Below are 22,330 nucleotides of genomic sequence, written 5' to 3'. Positions count from 1 at the left end.
AGGCCGCTGGACAGGACTGCTCCGAGTGCTATCTTACAGGAGTCGAGTGCTGGTCATAAACCAGCTGGTGGCCGCCATGCTGTGGTACCAGCTGGTCACTTTGGTCCCTCCTCCTGGCTTTGTCGATGACATCCAGAGAACGTTGGTCGACTTCTTCTGGGACAAAAAGATGCACTGGGTCGCTGCGCAGGTTCTGAGTCTCCCTATTGAGGAGGGCGGTCAGTCGCTGGTGTGCATCCGCACCCAGGTCGCGACGTTCCACTTTCAGATCTTGCAGCGATACCTTTACGTCGAGCCTCCTCCTAGGTGGTGCGCCCTGGTGACGTATTTTTTCCACCAGGTGCGTAACCTCAACTACGACACGCAGCTCCTGTTCGTCGACCGTGACGGTTTGGAGGTCGCCCTCAAGACGCTGCCTGTCTTTTACCAGAACCTGATCACTGTTTGGAACATGGTCGAATCGTGCCGCGCCTACCCTCCGGCTGGAGTAGCGGCTGTCGTCAGGGAACCGTTGATCAGGAATCCGCATCTCCGTACTCGCAGGTTCGAGTGGCTGTCGGAGGGGAGGGCGATGGCGGCGAGGGTGACCAGGGTCGGGGACGTGCTGGGTGCCGGGGGCCTGGGCTGGACGCTGCCGCAGGACATAGCGAGCAGAGCAGCGGTAGACGTCCGGTACGTGGCCACCGCCATCCGACGCCTTAAAACGGCGGTGCTCGGACCCGATGTAGTGCACCAGTTGGAGGACGCTCAGGTGTGCGGTGGGATCCCGTCCGCGCTCACCCCAGCCCGGACGGAATTTAACATTGGCCCCAAGTTCCCGTACTTCCCGCGGGAGCCTGTGCCCCACAACCTGAGCCGCCTCCGGAATTTTAATTTTGTTCCCTTTCAGGGTGTAAAAAGGCGGGCCCTATATAGACTGCTGCTGCACACCGTCCACCTCTTCTCCCTCATCCACCGTCCGGACATGCCTTGGCGTGCCTATTTGCCACCGGGCGGTGGGGATCCCCAGTGGAGGGCTCTCTACGCGGGAGTCCTCCCCCTTTCTCTCAGGGATCTGGGATGGAGGGTCCTGCACGCAGCAGTCCCCTGCAACCGCAGGTTGCGGTGGTTCACGGACTCCCAGCCCAACTGCTTGTTCTGTGGCGGTGTGGAGTCCGTGGACCATGTATATATTGGGTGTGGGCGTTTGCATCTTTTTGATTTTCTGAAAAACCTCCTCCTCTGCTTTGGTTGCACTTCAGTCCCACGCTCCTGATCTTTGGGCACCCGGTACGGAGGAAGGAGGGCAGGTCTGAAGATCTCCTCGTGGGTCTGCTCCTGGGCCTGGCCAAACTGGCCATCAACAGGTCCAGGCAGCGGGCCGTGGAGGGGGTCGTTAGGGCCGACTGCCTGCCCCTCTTCCGCGGTTACGTTAGGACCCGGGTGTCCTTGGAGAAGGAGCACGCGGTGTCCACCAACACCCTGGAGTTGTTCAAGGAGAGGTGGGCGCCGCAGGGAGTGGAGTGCATTATTTCTCCCTCCAACTCTATTGTGATTTAGTCTCTACCCTCCCCTTCACTTTTTTGATCACACAGCATTGTCCTTTGATGTGAAGGGCAGTGTTTGTCACTGGCCACCTGGGTGTTTTCCTAGCTTCCTGGTGGTGGAAATTGAACAAAGATTCGTGCACTTTGTGTCTTTCACTGTGTCTCACACCTGCACACACACACCATGGGTGCTGGGGAAAAAAATAAACACTATCGCACTTAGGTGGTAGTGTGGGGGATAAATTAAAAAAAAAGATTAAAAAAAATAAACAGGGGATTAATGGGCACCACAGGAAGTGGAGTGTATTATTTCCCCGATAAAAAAAAGAATACATGCATTGTGCAAACGAACTGACATAGCGAAGTCATATCTGCTGCTTACAAATATTCATCAATCTAATATGTATAAGAGATCACTACAAATCCATCTAATCTTAAAAGAGCACACACAGGCCTTTTATCAAAATTTATGTATTTGAATACTGTTACCCTTGTACTACATTTGGAGCATCGAGGTTCAAGACAGACCTTTTGGAGAGATCTGTACGTGGACGGCTCGTTTATTTTTCTGGAAACTTATATGTGTAGAATTTATGTTGATTCAATCATTGCTAAAGATACTTGTTTTAAATTGTGGAGGCGAGTTTGTTTTACGTGGTGTAGTGTTTATGGAGTTTTTGGAGAGGCCGACGCTTTGACAACATCTGCATTGAGTTGCTTTTTAAATCAGAAGTTTGAAAGCTGTCTGCTGGAACATTTGAGCAGGAGCAATTTTTACTCAATCCTTTAACTCAGCGGTTGATTTTATTTAAGATTCTAACGCTTGATTTTTTAAAATTCTTAATTTCTGCATGCCCGATGTTAAGTCTTTGGTGCAGAAAAGTCGTTTATTTTGTGTTCAAGGTGTCATTTTAAATTGCTTCTTTTTAGACTTAATAACGTTCAGCTCATACAAGAGACACAGAGATGTCAGGCTAATTGATTTGGAGAAGTGATTAAAGCGCAGGATACTCAGAGAGATGGGTGACTGTCACGAAAGGTAAGAAATTACTTCAGAAGTCTTTTGTGATTGTTGCCTTCACAATCAAATTCTTAGTTATGGTCTCCGCTAGGAAAATTCATGAGACAGTCAAACTTTGGACACAATGAATGTGTCTTATGTTAGGCAGCGTTTGAGAAAATTTAAAGCAATCAGTATTAAGGGATTGTCCCGTCAAGTGCCAGACAGGTTATTCTGCGATTATAACCGTGAATGTAGGATCGAAGGATGTTTTCCTAATGTTAGGAATCAGAAGATCTCGAAATGTTTGAAGCATATCGTTAAGGGGGAGAGTGAGAAATCGTAAGTTATTGCACGTATTTGCAAGAATAACATATTTAAGGCTTCACAGAGTGAATGTGACAGGTTAGGTAGAAGATTAAAAAAACAGCACGCCATAAGTAGGATTCTCTGGTTTACTCAAACAATGGAAAAAAAAACAAAGGGTAAAGGAGATAAGTCAATGTCTGTAGAGGGTGTCATGTTCAGGGGTTTAGGTTCTTAGACCCTTGGCTTCTCTTTTGGGGCAGAAAAGACCTGCTCAAGTAGAATGGGTTTATCAGTACTTCAAAGGAATGAATATCCTTGCGGGAAGATTTCTCAAATTATATTAAGGGATCCTGCAAACTACGAAAGAAAAGGGGTGAACGAAGACAAATTAACAGACTAAATAGAAACGCAGATGAGGACGGTTGTGATTCTGGAAAGAATAAATTGATGACAGGAGACAGAGAAGAGCAAGTCAAAGAATGAATAAAACTCTGAATAATTTCGGGTGTAGGTTTACTCGCTGAGCTGTAGGTTTGATATCCAGACGTTTTATTACCTGGCTAGGTAACATCATCAGTGGCGACCTCCAAGTGAAGCGAAGCTGTTGTCTCCTGCTTTCTATTAATATCTTTCTCCGGGATGGGGTTCCTGGGGTTTGTGGTGATGTCATTTCCTGTTCGTTTTCTGAGGGGTTGATAGATGGCATCTAGATCTATGTGTTTGTTTATGGCGTTGTGGTTTCCTGTTTGTCCTATGTAGTGTTTGTGGCAGTCCTTGCATGGAATTTTGTAGATGACGTTGGTTTGGTCCATGGAATGTACTGGCTCTTTTAAGTTTGTTAGTTCTTGTTTGAGAGTGTTGGTGGGTTTGTGTGCTATTAGGATTCCGAGGGGTCTTAGTAGTCTGGCTGTCATTTCTGAAATTTCTTTGATGTATGGTAAGGTGGTTAGGGTTTCTGGCTGTGTTTGGTCTGCTTGTCATGGTTTGTTCTTGAGGAATCTGCGCACTGTATTTTTTGAGTATCTGTTCTTCTTGAATACGTTGTACAGGTGATTCTCCTCTGTTTTGCGTAGTTCGTCTGTGCTGCAGTGTGTGGTGGCTCATTGGAATAGTGTTCTGATACAGCTTCGTTTGTGTGTGTTGGGATGGTTGCTGGTGTAGTTAAGTATTTGATCAGTGTTTGTGTATATGCAGGTTTGTAGTTCTCCGTTGTCCTTTCTTTCGACTGTGACGTCCAGGAATGCGAGTTTGTTGTCGGGTTCTTCCTCCTTGGTGAACCTTATGCCTGTGAGGGTGTTTTGATGATGTTAAATGTCTCTTCTATCTTGTTTCGTTTTGTGATGACAAATGTGTCATCTACGTAGCGGACCCACATTTTTGGTTTGATGTTTGGTAGGGCTGTTTGTTCTAGTCTTTGCATTACTGCTTCTGTTATGAATCCTGATCGCGGAGATCCCATGGGTGTGCCGTTGGTTTGTTTGTAGACTATGTTGTTGAAAGTGAAGTGGGTGGTGAGGCACAGGTCCACTAGCTTCATGATGTTTTCGTTGGTAATGTGATTGATGGTGGTTGGTGTGTGTGTGATGGTCTCTTCTAAAAGTGTGGTAAGTGTTTCCTTTGACAAATCGATGTTGATGGAGGTGAACAGGGCTGTTACGTCGAATGAGATCATTGCTTCGTCTTCCTCTATTTTTGGTGTTTTTGATGATTTTTAGGAATTTCTGGGTGGAGTGGATTGAGTGCTGTGACTCTTCTATCCTATCTCCTAAGAAAATTACACACTTCTGGACAATTAAACAAGACAGAATTCCAGAAAATGATACCCGACGGGACCAATAACCCACGATTCTATGGTCTACCAAAAATCCATAAACCAGGAGCCCCCCTCAGACCTATAGTAGCACTACCCGGAACACCAACTTACAGACTGGCCAAAGAATTACACGCAAGACTGAAATACGTATTAGAAGAGTCACAGCACTCCATCTAATCCACCCAGGAATTCCTAAAAATCGTCAAAAACACCAAAAATAGAGCAAACCTACAACCTAAATCTCAACCTGAGCTACAAACCTTCACAAACCTTGCAAAAAATCTCTGAATAATTAATTTGCGTTTATTTCAATGTTAGGCCTCTTACAGGTAAGGCTGGTGATTTGCAACATTGGCTTGGGATGTCATATGACAAAATTCTGGGCGATGTAAGAACAGGCCTGGCAGCTCCATGTTTTGATTTTCAGATTTCAAAAATTGATTGGAGTAGAGTGTTCATTGGTGATGGGACGTCTGATAAATAGGAAGCATTCAAAAATGTGATAGCGAGAGTCCAGAGTCATTATGCTCCAATTAGAGTGAAATATAACTTCGCAGGGTGAGAACACAATGGATGTAAAACATATTGAGCTGAAAATGTGTTGCTGGAAAAGTGCAGCAGGTCAGGCACCATCCAAGGAACAGGAGAATCGACGTTTCGGGCATAAGCCCTTCTTCAGGAAACATATTGAGTCAATAATAACAAAACCACATATCTAATACAAACAACCGTGTTCTAATGAACCTTTTGAACAGTGTAAAGAGTGACGGGCCATTCTCAGGTGGGAGATCAGGAAGGCAAATAGAAGATATGAGATATCGTGAGAAACTAAGATTAAGGGTAATCCAAAGGTATTCTGTAAGTACATAACGAACAAAAGAACAGCTCGACTGAAAGTATAGCTCATTAAACATTAACGATGTCTTCCTTGTGTGGAACCTCAGAAGATGGGACAGATATGAAATGAGTGTTAGTCATCAGTTTTTCCGGTGGACGTAAACAATGGAGCCTCGAAAACACAACAAAATAATATTTAACAAAACAGAAGAGAAAATCTTGGACGTCTTCGATAATTTCAAATTGGATAAATCTCCAGTACTTAATCCATTGTATCCAGGGACTTTGCGGGAAGTTAGGCAGGAAACGGCGGGGATCCTTGCAGAAATATTTGCATTGGCTATAAATACAGTTCAGTTACCGAATGACTGAAGAGTAAACAATGTTTTGCCTTTTTAAAATAAATGATTTCAGGCGAAACCTGTGAATCATACACATACAGGTCTGACAGTTAGGTTTCAGGTGCATAATTCTTTAAGTTTGCATCACATATAGATAGGGTTGCCAAGAAGACGTTTGTCATGTTTGTCTTCATTGCTCAGACCTTTGTGTACATGAGTCGGAACATTTCATTTAGAATACTATGACGTTGGTGAGATTTCACCTGGATAAATGTGTCTAGTTCCGATCTCCCTGCAGAAGAAATGATAGCATTATGCTGGAGATGATTCAAAAGAGATTAACCAGACGTTGCCTGGAATGCAATGTTTGCGTTGGAAGAAGAGGCAGGATAGGCTGGGGCCTTTTTCTCCCCCAAGAGCTTGAAAGGTGCAATTAAAGAGGTGTATAAAAACATGAGGGATATGGATAAGGTTAACAGCAGATGTATTTTCTCTTGTGTGGTGGATTTCCAGACTAGAGGGCATATTTTTAAGTTGAGAAATTAAAGGTACTAAAAAGATATGAAAAGAAACTCATTTACATGAAGACTTGTTCACTTGTGTGATGAAAATCAAGAGGAAGTAATGAATGATGTTTCTAAGGCATTTAGATACGTGTACGAACAAGAAATGTTTGGAGGGATATGGGTCGCACACAGGTAAGTCGGCTCGTTCAGATTGGGATCATGTTTTTGTGGACTGATTGGAATGAAGGGTCTGTTTCTATGCTGTCTGACTCTCTGACTCTACGACTCTGACTCTACTAATAGAAATGTACTGGGAAGCTACAAACGCAATATTGCAATCTGAGCAAAAGTTTCGAAACTTAGACTTCTCATTCTATTCTTTGTATGTCAGCCCAACTGACCCGAAAACAGCTTATCGATTGTTTGGTAGGTTTGCCGACTGGTTGTTTTTGGCTTGTATCCAAGTTCATCTTTTGTCTCGTTTTCTCCTTCATAGTTTCTCGTCCTTTGTTTGAACAAAAGTACTCTGAATGTACTTTTCCTGATTTGAAGGGGGCTCGTTCATGCATTCTGGTTTGGAACTATATCTGCCAAGTTTTCAAAAGTGCCACTTTCTTTCTCTGCACCTTGTTTGAAAGGACTGGTTTCCTTTTGTAAACTTATTTTAACAGCCAAGAAGACCATAAGTTAGGTAATTACGCCTACACAAAAAATATCCTTGTATGTAGAATCTGAACCCATCAACTATACACAGCCTACTTACGAGTGTGAAAAACGTGCTGCTTTCTTGGAAGTTCAACTTCATCCACCAATGCATTGCCATTCAAAAATAACGGGTAGCTACACTCTTGTCATATTCCTGGGTAATCACCACAGACATGGGGGTATGATATCCTCCCTTCTTTGCAGGGAACCTATCCTTGTACATTGATATATCATATCCCACGCAAGTCAAAAATGATTCACGTTCATAGCTCAATCGATTGTGAAGAAATGTGAGCGAAATCATGACACTTTATGAAGTTCTGAAAATTTGCAAACACGAGTTGCTAAGCTTGGACTGTATCTCAATCAACTTAAAAAAATCAAAGGTCAAAATCATTTCTCACTGTTCCACTTTTATGCAATCGCTTGAAATTTCATATTTCTGTATCTGACCTGTCCAGGGCGTAATAAAATGCGGCAGAACAATTTCTTTTTTTTCTTTTCAGCAAGACTCAAGCTTTTACTTAACACTAGCTAGTCTAACTTTTGTGTACACCTAAAAACGCAACACTTCGACCAATCTGAAAAATTAGCATGTCCTCCTTTTTTATGATCAGTGTATTATTTTCCCACGGGGAATGGTTATTGTATTCCAACAATCTGACCTTTTTCCTTGAAAAACCCACCTTTCTATAGTAAGAAAGCTATTTCGTAAAACCAATTCAGAGAACACAACTCTCCGTTCCCTTCATGAGCTTCCTGTATAACTTCAAGAATAGTTTCTCAAGCATTGTCTGCCTTTTGCAAACCTGAATTGCAATTTGCACTTAAAGCTAATCTATGGGATGTTTGTTTTATTTTCTCCAATTATTGGTTTTAAGTATTTTTGCACCACTGATATTCAACGATGAGCCTGAAGTTGTGACGAATGACGTGTTTCCCTTTCAATTGTCAACCTGCCAGTTTCTTGCCTTCTAACTAATTCTGTAATTCTCCGTTCCATAATTATTTCAATTTTACACCAACGCATTTTCGCTACTGCTTTCATTTCTACAGTTTCGTTCTCAGAGGGTCCATTTCCTTTGCAGATATCTGTACAATATAAGGATTAAAGGCATGACAGTGCATCTGAAAACATATGTCATCTACGTATCAGATCTTACGTCATCTACATAACTGGTCTTACACCATTAGAAGCTGACTGCCATTTGGATGATTTTCTTTTAAAAAAATCATTTATGTTGACCTACTTTCCATACAGATTTGCTTTGATGCAACGAGGTCATCTTGAAATAGGTCATTTGAGATGCAGTATAAAATCCCATCTTCTTTTCCTCCTAAGTACAACAATACTACAGATTTAACAAGTGCATTTTGACCCTTTTTTATGTGAAGCAAGGTTGAGATCAGAGTTGCCATCTGTCTACTTCAAAGTCTATAAGGTTATCAACTTGTGAAACCTTAAGGTTATATTTTATAAAGCTTTGAACAATAAAAGCAGCCTGAATATTTTTCGACAAGCTTCCACAGAAACAAGACTTTCTTGTTTGAGATTTTCAGAAGAAATTCTTGCAGCGGTCTTGAAGGTGGGTTTGGAACCTTCAGTACGTCTCATCCTGCTACTCTTTCTTTCAGACTTTTTCTTGATGTTTACCTTCCTGAAATGGAGAATTGCCTGCGAGAAATTCGATTGCTGTGTACTTGGCCGAGCCAAGATTTTGGTTTTGGGATGCTACGATATTGGTCCAGTAAACTAGTAATAGTTAATATATTTGTTGTTGTGTTAAAAACTTCAATAGGGTCAGAGTTAAGCCAATTATTTATTTTACTTTTATTTTGTTTGCAAATTAACGGTACCGTAAAACTCAACATCTTTTAGCTGGACCAATTGAATTTTATTTAGAATGCAACGTTTGAAACATCCCTTTAAAATGAGAAAAAATCCACGTTCTGACAATCTACTCCACATATATTTGAGAGGGTTTGGTATGGTCCACAACAAATTCGAGATCAAAATCTCAAATGCCAGATTCCGTTTAGGATTACTGAAAGGTAATAAGTTTTGAGTGTTGGTATCTTTCATTTGAGGCGTTGCTTTCGGTTGGTATAAATAGGCCTTGTGTAATAATTGCTCTTTCAGTCGATAAGTATTTCCCAGGGGTCGAGGAGGTTCACTAGAGGTGTTTTACATAAAGTGAGCGAGGCAAAGCTTTCACAATTGGCAAACGACTTGGAATTGGGTTTGGCAGTGTCTGTGGGGAAAGGGGAGATGACTATGACAAGCACGCAACATTTATAATTTCCAGAGAATACGACTGGAATATTTAGAAATGGCTGCTATTCAATTGTAAGTGTCGCAACCTGAAGCAGGACCAAAGAAAATAAACGAATTACACTGGCAAAAGAAAAAAATAAAAGAAAATGAAATGAATCATTTCAATTGCAATTTAAAGCAAATGAAAATTAAAGCGAAATGGAGGCCCTAACAGAAGAAAGGTAGCAAGAGAGAGAGAGAGAGAGAGAGAGAGAGAGAGAGACAGACAGAGAGAGAGGGGAAATGAAGACTGAAAGAGAAGAAAGAGAGAAAGAATATTTTTAATTTCTGTTTTTCGAAGTCTAATCTCAAAATAACTTAAAATGGCGAACGTAGAGATGTGTAGGAAAACTAATGAAGTCAATGTTATTTCAGAGTTTCCTCTGTCCTCGTTGAAGTAGGCAGTGCTAAGGTTTCTGGGTTTGAGTGCGTATTTTATCGGATGTTCGTACTACATTTTATGAGTGTGGTTGATACACTGACTTACTTATTGAATAAGTACAGAAAATTTGAATGGATGGAGGACTTTCAAAGGCATTGACAGCTTGAAAGCTGCGTTAAAGTCCGCTCCAGTGTAAGTGAGGCTATTAAAATTTGGTATCAATACAAATGATATGGCCGTCAGTGCTGTATCCTTGCAAGATCACAATGCAGAAAAAAAAAAAACAATTCATTGGGAATGTTTCCAGAGAATTGAAAAGTCATGAACAGAAATATGCCAGGACTGAGAAGGGAAAGCTTCAGCTTTGTAATTTTTTTCGAAATGTATATTGGCAATAATATTTCTGAGACAAATGTATGGTGCGGAATGAAACCACTTAATGTTTATGGAGACACTTAAGCACAAGAATTACAGACTGTTTCAGTGGAACTTATTATTGCAGCCATGCATTTCGAAAACTACACACGTGGCAGGACGAGAGAACATAATTGCTGACACATTGTTGTGACTTTGATGACTATGGATGTATACGAGAATAAAAAGTATTAAAGTAAACATTAGCACTGAATGTTTAATGATTATTGGCTTCGATTCAATGCAATGTATGTGAAATGTGTGACCTAATAATGTAAGACTTAAGCGTTTCAGAAAATGAAGGCATCATTTTGCATTCATATTTCATTTTGTAAGGGAGGTAGGTACGCTGGCACCACGATGTTCAAGAGTGTGTTTGGTCGTGCTTTCTTTTAGATACTGACCTCTGGACACGTGACGAGCAGTCTATGCGAGATAAACAACTTGTGAAGCTTTGAGTTTTTTTTTATTGACGTTGGCACAATAGAAACAAGCGACAATGGCTTGGACAAGCTCGAGCAGACCAGGATTTTTAACTTGCAGTTTTGAGTTTCAACAGCTGCTGCTGGTGTCTCAGCAGGATTGGAAGCTGCAGCACGGTGGCATAGTGGTTAGCACTGCTGCTTCACGGCGCCAGAGACCCGCGTTCAATTCTCGCCTCAGGCGACTGACTGTGTGGAGTTTGCATGTTCTCCCCGTGTCTGTGTGGGTTTCCTCCGGGTGCTCTGGTTTCCTCCCACAGTCCGAAAGATGTCCAGGTCAGGTGGATTGGCCATTTTAAATTGCCCGTAGTGTTTGGTGAGGGATAAATGTAGGGGTATGGGTGGGTAGCGCTTCGGCGGGTCGGTGTGGACTTGTTGGGCCGAAGGGCCTGTTTCCACACTGTAAGTAATCCAATCTGAAACTCTCTCCCAGTCGCTAGAGACGTTGAGGATGTTTTGTTTATGACACTTTCCTCTTGGGCTACGGAAGTTACATGTGAGACAATTTGTATTCGGAATTTATATTTTGCCAGGGGAGTGTTCATGGAAAAGTCAATCAGCAATATTTACTATATCTATCATTCCATTAATTTTTTTATTGAGCAATTATATTGCGATTCCACCTTTATTTTTTGCTGCACTTTAACGACAGTGGATGAATAAAGTGTATGTTGGATTTTAATTTGGGTAGTTCTACCAATCAAATTGTCTCTGGAATGCAACAGGCTACATTTATTTTGAAAATAAAAAAAGAAGTATACTAGCCAAACATTAAACTTTACTTATCCCTTTGAACTGCACTTGCTGCATAGCCTCCTGTACTCTGGCACGTTAATTATTCAACCAGATGCATCTTAAATGTTATGAGACTGCACCCACGATTTTCTCAGGCAGCATTTTCGATATTTGCACACCGCCTGTATCAAAGAAAATTTCCTCAGGCCAACTTGAAGCCACTTACTCCATCCCATGCACTTTTGCCACATGCTGTTATGGACGTGAACTGTAGGGGCAATAAAATCTCACAATCTCCTATTCTTCTGCATCTTCTAATTTTGTGTACCTCAATCCCATCTACTCCAATCCCATCAGCCTCCTCTGCTGCAGTGAAAATAAACCTAGCTGTCCAGTCTTTCCTTATTATTTTCATCTCAGATAACATCCTGGCGAATCTCGTCGACGTCCTCTCAACTCTCGTCACATCATCCATGTGATACGGCAACCAGCACTGTACACAATATTCTCTCTGTAATCTAACCTGCTTGATTGCTAAAGTTGCAACAAGACTTACTTTCTTCCACATTCTACGCCTTTGTTTTTGAGGACAAATATCCCATATGCTTCGTTACCACTCCACCTCTGCAGGCAACGTCAAGTTTCTGTAGGCTTACATACCAAGTTCCTTTTGTTCCTCAGTTTTTCCTAAGGTTGTACGATTTGTTATATGTGTTTTTCCATTACTGAATCTCCCTAGGTGCATCACTTCATATTATATAGAACTACATTCTATCTGCCCAATTGACCTGATGATCAATATCAGACTCTGCTCAGAGAAAGAAAAACTGCTCACTACCAACAATACCACCAATTGTCGAGTCATCCAAAAACATGCTAGATAGTGCTTCTGCATTCCCGTTCAAGTCGTTAATGTACATATCAAACAGCAAAGGTCCCAGTATTGATACAGAATCCTCATACAGATTATTGTAAATAAAAAAAAAGCTATCGGTCACGTTCAAGGCAAGTGACTGAGCACTGCAGCTGCAGAGTAATCCTAAACAGTACCATTCCCACCCGAAATTGCTTTTAGAGAAAAGTGAAAGGTTATCTTTTCCCATAAGCAAATCTCACTTTACATTGTTTTATCTAATTAAGTTCAGAGATGACAGTACAAACCAGTGGAGCAGATGGGTGTCAATGCAGGCCTCGACAGCCCAGAGGAAGGCACTCTATCACTGTGCTTTTCTACATCTTCTATCAGCATTTTAGGTACAAAACATCAATTTCCAGATATTTAAATATTTGTTATATAATAAAAAAGTTTGGTATAAAAGAATAAATAGGAAACATAAAATCACTCTGCGCTGCTCCGAATATTCCTTCATGCATGTGTAATTGAACAAGTGACGAACCCCTTTGATGAAGGTTCTTGTAGATTGGCTATGCCAAATTATGAGGTTGCAAGTTCATTGGAGGACAATTTTCTGCTGATGATTCTGCATGCCGCTGCTTTGATGCTCCCTTTTGATTTGCTAGATCTATTCTATGTCTATCATATTTAGCAAGAGGGCAATTGTACACAACACAAATGCAGCTATGATCACTATGGCAATGCTTTGTGCTATAATGACATGCCTGTGCATTGGTCACTCTTACCAACACTGTCATAGCAAGGTGCAATAACAGCAGACATATTAATGAAGATGAGGTCAAGTATCTTTTTCCTCTTATCGGTCACCCCACCACCTGTTCTATATGTTACTACACTCTAGTTCTTCTTTCAATTCGTGCTCAAAATGGGAGAGTACTGTTTGTTTGGACTGACGGGATTCCCCTGCATGTTGTTGACCTGATGTCATGAGAATTCATGAACTGTAGAGTCAATGTCGCTCCTGACCGAGTTTCCAATGCGTCACCCACTCTGCTGTCTATGCCATATAAACGGGACATTAGTAGCTTCGACGTAGTGATGGGGGTGTTTGGGAAATTGATTCTGTGCATATGACAATGTCAGGCTCATTTCTCACTCATCTGTGTATCAGTTTCTTAAATCGAGCTCTAATCGTCAGATACTCGGCCATGCATGTTCGACGGAGATGGATCTGCTGTTGCCGTTTCCTCTGTCTTATTTAGTGACAGTTGCCTGTCTGGATTCAGCTGAGAACTTTCGAGGATTTGGTGCAACTGAACATTTTGTGAGGCTATTTCAAAATGCAGTTAAAAGTCGTTCACATTTCTCAGGGCAATCAGAGTGGAAAATAAGTGCTATATTTTCCAATATATATGCTATAATACTAAAATATAGTATTTGTTTTTCCTCTTTGATTGTCCTGAGACATTTGCGTGCACATTCTTTGGTGTAATAATGGAAAACATATCGTCCTCCCTCCTAATGTTCCTTATTTCTGCTTCAAACTTATAGATCGCCAAAGTAAGTGGGAGAGAAAGACAGCTTAAAATACTTAAAGTTTGGTATTATTTCAAAGCAAAATATTCCAAAGATTATCGATAACAATTTATGTAACTTAGTCAAAAGGGCAGAAAGAAATTCATTTAAATAACTTAACGTTCTCTTAAAGTCAAACTATTTGTGCTGGAAACAAGCGTTTTCTTTTCACCTAAATGCAGGATCCACTTAACATAAATGTAGATAACACCTGGATTCAAATTATTTTGTTCAATGCTGTTACACACTGTTTCACAAAGATCCAGTCTATTCAAGCGTTCCATAAATGTTAAGGACTGATGCATACCATTGAAATAGGATGTTATTCTTGATAAAACGCTCGTATAAAATTCCATGGATGGCAATGAATATTGCGCCATGATAGATTTACATTAGTCAAGGACAGTTAACCTGAAATAATTTCACATTTCGTGACGCAGTTTAATAATATTGATTTATTCGTTGCTTACTAAATGTGATCACAGACAGTCGTTTCCTACTTCCGATTGGCCTCTCATTCTAAGTTTGTTACTATAGGTGAATCACACATCGTTTTGCAAAATCACGAAACGTTTACTTCCGGTTTGTGTTCAATACGAGTGTAGGAACGTGTAGCAGTGACGACCACCGACCAGTGACACTATCAGAAACTACAACCTGTATCAAGATACAATCTCAAAAAAGCGATTTAAACTGCTTGCTTAACTGCTTCTCTTATCTTGCATATTCAATTCTCCATCTTTCACTGTACTGTTAAGCAGAATTCCACATAAATGCAACAAACCAATGAACTGTCGAAATTGCAAAACATAAATCGAAATAAATTGAGAATAAATGACTGACTGCTCTTATGATTAGGCTGGATATTACAAGAGCGCTATGGTTTCTCATCCTGGCCATTATTAATTATCAACATTTCCACGAAATGAAACACGAAAAGCGTTCCTACCACATCCTTGAACTCATCAATACGAATCTCAGAATGTCAGTCTTCCCAGAAATCTTGAATTTCTTTGCGACACAGCGTTCAGGCGTCCCTATGGAACAAAAAACAACATAGACGTAAGCTACAAAATAGATAGTAGAACATTCCAAAACAAACATTGAAGCCGGAAATAAACATTCATTTGCTCTTTAGTTCGCATCACTATAGATTCCCTCTTCATAGTATTCTGTGGATGGAAGAAATGATCGATGCTAATGGTTGCTGTCAAATACATTAGACCATAAGACATAGGAGCGGAAGTAAGGCCATTCGGCCCATCGAGTCCACTCCGCCAGTCAATCATGACTGATGGGCATTTCAACTCCACTTACCCGCATTCTCCCCGTAGCCCTTAATTCCTTGTGACATCAAGAATTTATCAATTTCTGCCTTGAAGACATTTAGCGTCCCAGCCTCCACTGCACTCTGTGGCAATGAATTCCACAGGCCCACCACTCTCTGGCTGAAGAAATGTCTCTGCATTTCTGTTCTGAATTTACCCCCTCTAATTCTAAGGCTGTGTCCATGGGTCCTAGTCTCCTCGCCTAACGGAAACAATTTCCTAGCGTCCACCCTTTACAAGCCGTGTATTATGTTGTAAGTTTCTATTAGATCTCCCCTTAATCTTCTAAACTCCAATGAATACAATCCCAGTATCCTCAGCCGTTCCTCATGTTAGACCTACCATTCCAGGGATCATCTCCACTGGACACGCTCCAGTACCAGTATGTCCTTCCTGAGGTGTGGGGACCAAGACTGGACACAGTACTCCAAATGGGGCCTAACCAGAGCTTTATAAAGTCTCAGTAGCACAACAGTGCTTTTATATTCCAACCCTCTTGAGATAATTGACAACATTGCATTCGCTTTCTTAATCACGGACTCAACCTGCATGTTTACCATTAGAGAATCCTCAACTAGCACTCCCAGATCCCTCTGTACTTTGGCTTTACGAATTTTCTCATTGTTTAGAAAGTAATCCATGCTTCTATTCTTTTTTCCAAAGTGCAAGACCTCGCCTTTGCTCACATTGAATTCCATCAGCCATTTCCTGGACCACTCTCCAAACTGTCTAGATCCTTCTGCAGCCTCCCAACTTCCTCAGTACTACCTGCCTGTCCACCTAACTTTGTATCATCGGCAAACTTCGCTAGAATGCCCCCAGTCTCTTCATCCAGATCATTAATATATAACGTGAACAGCTGCGGCCCCAACACTGAACCCTGCGGGACACCGCTTGTCACCGGCTGCCATTCCGAAAAAAGAACCTTTTATCCCAACTCTGTGCCTTGTGTCAGACAGCCAATCTTCAATCCATACCAGTAGTTCACCTCGAACACCATGGGCCCTCACCTTGCTCAGCAGCCTCCCGTGTGGCACCTTATCAAAGGCCTTTTGGAAGTCTAGGTAGACCACATCCACTGGGTTTCCCCGGTCGAACCTACTTGTCACCTCTTCAAAGAACTCCAACAGGTTTGTCAGGCACGACCTCCCCTTACTAAATCCATGTTGACTTGTTCTATCCGACCCTGCTCTTCCAAGAATTTAGATACCTCATCCTTAACGATGGAGTCTAGACTTTTACCTACAACAGAGGTTAGGCCAATTGGCCTATAATTTTCCAACTTTTGCCTTGATCCTTTTTGAACAAGGGGTTTACAACAACGATCTTGCAATCACCCGGGGCTTTCCCTGACTCCAGTGACTTTTGAAAGATCTCAACCAACGCCTCCGCTATTTCCTCAGCCACCTCCCTCAGAAATTAGTGATTCAAATCAGGAAATCTTCAATATAGCCTTTGCATAGAAAGATATACATTGACAAGAAAGCTACCTTTGTGCATTTCCCCTTTATCAATGTCATGGACATAACATGCACTTTGATTCTGTCAGTCGCAAAAGCGGTTCAAATTCCGAAAACTAGGAATGGTCTCAAGATTATCATGGCTGCTCGGGAGTGAAACTGCCAAAACTGGATTAATGTTTCAAAGCTTGGATAAGCATTATTTGGGGTATTTACTTTCCTGGTAGGTATCGCTAACTTGAACATAATTGAAAAAAAAAATTCTAAGGCCCTTGGAAAAATATTTTTAGATGAGCCATTGACTTTCCGAGAAACACCAGGCAACAAACAACTTACATTGCCACTTGCAAAATATCTTTAGTTGTAGTTAAAATATGAATTGTATCCTTTATGTCAATACAATGTAATCTTTGAAAACTAATATCCACCAAAGTTACAACGTGAACTAATTTATACCAGAGTGTCAGAAGTGACATTGTTTTAAAATGGGCAGCTTTCAGGACAGAAAAAAAGTTCTTGTGCCACCTTAGCCATTAATGAAATGCATGTTTTGCTTTGGACCTTAAAATTTGTTCTCTATCTTTCTTACAATATAGTTTCATGAGATTTGCAGACAAGGCTCTATTTGGAGTGATTTATTTAAATGAACAGTCGCAAATAATTAAAATGTCTGCCGTCTTGCTAAGTCTTTGCAATTCATTTGCATCGCATGCTAGGTTTTTATTTATCTTCACTTAGAACGTTTCTCATCTTCTATCTTAAAATCAAAATTCTTTGTCTATCAACGCAGTGTTAAATTTCGTCAACATAATACGCTGGATTTTAACAGATGAGGGTATAGAAAAGTTTTACAAGTATGCGACCAGATTTGGAGAATTTGAGCAACAGGGAGAGGTTGCATAGGCTGGGGTGTTTTTCCCTGGAGGGTTGGAGGCTGAGGTATATAAGATCATAAAAGAGGTTTATGAAATCATGTTTGACACACGTCAGCAAAATACACAAGGGATTTTCCCTCTTGTGGTGAGTCCAGAACAAGGGCATAGAATTAGAGCGTATGGGGGCAAATATTAAAATGGGACCTAATGAGTAACATCTTTACTCAGTTGATAATGCCTGTATGGAATTAACTGCCCGTGGAAGTGGAGGATGCTGATGAAATTACAGCATTAAAAAGTATCTGGATGGATGCATGAATATAAAATGCTTAGAGGGACATGTGCCAAGTGCTGGCAAATAGGATTTGATTAGGTTCGGATATCTGGTTGGCATGGACGAGTTGAAATGAAAGGTCTGTTTCCATGCTGTATGTTATTTTGTCTCTATGACTCCAAATATGATGGAAGTTTTATTTCATTTATCATTGAAGTGTTGTTGCCTAATCCAACGAATACATTTAGAACATTTTTACAGCTTTGTATTTCTGTCAACGGGTTAATCTGGTACAATTCGAACTGAATTGTCATGCCCATGACGCCACACACAAATAAATACATATAGGTGTTAAATGCAATCAAAGAAATGGAATCCCTTCATCTAGGGAAGTTTGAAGAGCTGTCAGTTGATTTATATTTGACTTCGCTCTTGGGGTGTGTGTGAGACATTGTTATGGTTAAAAAGTATGCAGAATTAATTGCCTTTGAGAAGCTGCAAATGAGTTCATTATTTGAAGTTTTGAAATTTATGTCTTGTTGCTGCACATGCAACTGTTTCTGGACGGAATTTTCAAGTTATTGATTCACTGACAATTGAGGTCTGGTGGATAGTACTCCGTAACAGTGACTTGTATGCGATCTTCCCTTTGTTCGTGTTCCCTTGCATATTAATTCCTTGTAGTTCCAGACTACACAGTTCATTGGATTGGAATGAAAGCGCTTAATGATTTAAATCATCTTAAAATGGAGAGCCACAGAAAAGCACTGAGTGAGTGTAGCAGAATTTCATGCACAGCAAAATCCAATCTATAGTTCCAAGTAATGTATTACAAACTGAATATCTAACACTTGAGTGAAATCTGCAAAAGAACTGCAAGGGTTCGAAAGGAACACCTGAGTGCATGAATCATTCTATCAACAATTTGGGATTATCATTTCCACAGATTTATCTGGCGTTGTCATTTTAACAGAAAGCCAAAAACTGCGGATTCTGCAAATCTGGAAGTCGGAGAAACTCAGTCGCTGTGTAGAAAAAGTCGACTTGTTGTTGAGAGTACAGAAATTCATACTCAGTAATCAGCTTTAGGCTAAAAAAAAAGAGCTCAGAGAAGAAGACTTCTGTGAAGGGTAAGTGATTCCCCTTACTGCCCAAAGGTCAAGGAATGGGATACAGTGATGGTTCTACAGGTTTTGTTATTGCCCCAATATGAAATTAAGAAAATTGCTGTTGAAACAAGTCTCAAAAAAATTGAAAACGTTTGTGCAATAATGTCATTTGAAAACTTTGAGAGGTACATTCTTGAAATGATCAGAAGAATTACGTATGCAAATATTTCTTGGCATTATTTACTTCACATTTTAACTCGGTGTTTTAACGTAATGTCAATTTTCAGCATGGTGTCCTTTGAAAAATAATACTTTTACTTTTTATTACTCCTTCAGAAGTATTGTTAATGCAGCGTTACTTTTAATGTAAAAACTGACATCAGCAAACAAAATGAAACTTCAGTGTGTAATGTCGGCTAATTTCAGTGCAGTTTATTTTAAAAATCTACAGAACAGGAAACTGATTGAAACTAGTCCTACGTGACAGCAGTTACTTCGTTAGCTCCTCTAATAGAAAGCGAAATTTACTTCATCCAAAATCTGGAACCGTTTCAGAGAAAACGTCATTAAGTGCTACAGTTATGTAAGCACTTTCCTGTTAAAATTTAATATGTGCTCACGTTACCTAAAAAGGGAATCATAAGAACGCTGAGCAGTTTGTCTAGATCAAAGTCGATTGAGTTAGTTTGAACAAACAATAATGAAAAGTTGCGATAAATTATTCTGAAATTAATTCAAAGAAGCCAATAAACAAGAGGTTAAATGCAATGATCATATTATGGATGTGAGAATCAGATTGTTTCAATGACCTGCTTTTTACTATTCAGATGAACTTGGAAAACGGCCAAGAAATTCCCAAAGTATAATACTTTTTCTAGTTTCGAGGGCTTAATACATGGTTTCGAATAAAAACAATCAGATGTTCTGCTTTAAGTCTTTCGCTCAGAATGTTCAGAATATTTCTGTCAGGATTCATTAAAGCAAAATAACTCGTAATCTAGCAGAAAGTCTGATTGTTGTGGCGCCAGCAGAGTGCAGTTAGTATTCTGTGGTTAATTGATGCGTTCAGGTTTGATCTGAGGTACAGCATCTTGTGCCACCTAGTGATTAATGAGCGTATGTCAAGTAATATGGGAGCCAAGGAACTGATGATAGCTGGTCAAATTATTTGTTCCGTTCCTCCATGAATTCAGATAATGTTTAAGTTGAATCTTGCATAAATTCAGCCAATTTGGCAGGATATGGTACAACGCTACCTTGCAAATATCTCGCCGACTTAGTTGTTATCATTCTAGTAATCCATTCAATTTTGAGAGAGCTATCTCCAGGTTTTGAATAGTGTTCATTGCGAAAAAACCTCGACTCGAGAATGCCCTAGGCATAATTCAAAATCATGACATCAAGATGACATGGTTACGCAAAAATCTATTCTCAAGTTGTTGCCATTTGGACAGGTTGGATTAAATAGCTCCTCCCCATTCTATAATTTACAGAAGACATTGTCTCTGGAACCTGACTGCCAAAATTTAAGTCTAATTACAAGAATTATTTTTCCTTAAAGTTTTGGATTGCACTTCCAATGACAATGGAAGGGCAGTGACCAGAAATAATGCAACATTGGCGAAATTCTCCACAGCAAAATATCACTTGCTCTGTATATCTGTCCATTTTACTCATTGTTCTTCTCGCCTGCCATTCATCATACAGTCCCGACCGTGTGGAAGCTGAGCATTCGGCCAATGACACCCACAACCGACTGTCTGAAAGTAACCCCGCCGACCCACACTCTAATATCCCTGCAAGCCTGCATTTCTCATGGCTAATCCATATATACTTTATTTGATTGTGAGAGGTACCAAAGATTAAAAGTGAAGAGGGGACAATGCGCAAACTCTACACAGACAATCGCCCAAGGTTGAAATCGAATGCTTGTCTTCAGTGCTCTTCGGCAGGAGTGTCATCCTCTGAGCCGCCATTGAAGTGGCACTTAATAACCGAGAAACAAAATGGCCTTTGTACCTTTGCACCTCTACTAAATCTGTGGTCGTTTTTTATCTATGATCTCAATCTGTCTCTCTTTCTTTATCTCGCTGAATGCTGCACAACACGTTGTGCCTCGGAACTGGTTCACACATTTCTTAATTCCAGCAACATTAGTACAGGACAATATTCATTATCTCAGGGCCGGGCAGGTGAGATCATCACAGATCTTTTCAGAAAAAATGACCCATTCTGCTTGCAAATCTCACTATTTCCAATCACAAAGTCATCAAAAGTATCTGCCTCAGTCAGTAAGTCCGAATTATTCCGCATTTGGTAGCTTCAGGCCCACTCACAAACTGTGTCCCTATCGCTCTCCAACAATCTACTCGTTTCTATCTTTCTTTGCAATTCGCCTCTTCATCATTCTTCAGATTCATAACCACAGAAAACGTTTGATCAAAAGGCTCGAGACAAGTGAATTAAGTTCAACATGACGATTATGCAACTTCTTCCGACTCGCTGACAGAGCACAATTTACGTATATACATGCACAAAAGAGTTGAAATATCATGGTACTGCCCTGCTCATATAACCTCAGACAAGTGTCAATGATTTTTCAGTGATGAAACATGTAGAAAACGTTAAAGGATTTAGCAATCTGATTTTTTTTCTCGCATATAGAAATATTTCTCACAATTCCGCCGTGTAAGCTCTCCCCAGCCAGTACACAATCGTCATATAACTAATGATTGCAAGTTAACTTTTTTTTGTACTTGCATCCGTTTCCTGACCAGTTAAACAGCCAAGTAACGAGGGAGATGCATATGCAGAAACTGCGCTTGCCTTCATTGTTTCTGTAACTTTATATAAAAAGCAACAGATCACGCCTCAAGGCAGCCTGTCCGGCTCCTTTTGAATACATCAGATGTTTTTCGCTCTCTGACGTTGAGGAACAGTTTCTACGTCTCAAATGAAAATAAGAAGTTTGAGTGCTGGCCCTGATCAGAAAGTGTGCGCTACAGATAGAATGTGATAAAAAAATCGAAATACGCTCCATAAATGCATGTAATTCTGGACGTTGATTTTGAACATGTGCACATTTTACATAACGGTGCGATATATTAACTGATACAGAAATAAACTGAGACCAGAAGGGCATCCGGGAGCAAATTGAAGATAGAAAATGCAAGATCTAGCAAAAGAAATATCTGACATGCAATTAGATCTTACTTTGGAATAGTTGCATGTTGGCGCTTGAAATTAATCATTCAAAATCCCTGCCTCCAAGATGGTCTATAAAGAAGAATCACTGGAAAACTTTGCATTTATTTTCCTTTCTCTAAACTACCTGTACAGCGCTTTGCTTACTGGGAAGGCAGGGCTAATGTATGAAGGAAGATTAGAATGATTCGGTTTATATCCACGGTTTAGAAAAATGAAGAATGAATGAAGCCAAGCATTGAATATTTTAAGGAACGAGTTCAATATTATTCTGACAGACAAAGG

The 22,330-nt window shown here is 40.5% G+C and overlaps 1 long non-coding RNA gene across 3 annotated transcripts in view; it reads right to left on the bottom strand.

Moving 5' to 3' along the window:
- LOC148143537 (uncharacterized) overlaps positions 1-22,330 on the bottom strand; it is a 551,904-nt gene that overhangs the window by 185,883 nt on the left and 343,691 nt on the right. For 2 of the 3 annotated variants that reach the window (XR_015751747.1, XR_015751746.1), the window contains exon 4: positions 14,745-14,832. This is a non-coding gene — a long non-coding RNA (uncharacterized LOC148143537). The remainder of the gene's footprint in view (positions 1-14,744; positions 14,833-22,330) is intronic. The other variant, XR_015751748.1, reaches the window with a different exon arrangement.

Source organism: Chiloscyllium plagiosum, unplaced genomic scaffold (genome assembly GCF_037043375.1).
Source record: "Chiloscyllium plagiosum isolate Xiang-an unplaced genomic scaffold, Cpla_swu_hap1 HiC_scaffold_27, whole genome shotgun sequence".
In the NCBI taxonomy this organism is placed as follows: domain Eukaryota; kingdom Metazoa; phylum Chordata; class Chondrichthyes; order Orectolobiformes; family Hemiscylliidae; genus Chiloscyllium; species Chiloscyllium plagiosum.
The sequence above is the reverse complement of the archived record's forward strand: the minus strand, read 5'-3'. Positions and strand labels throughout refer to the sequence as shown.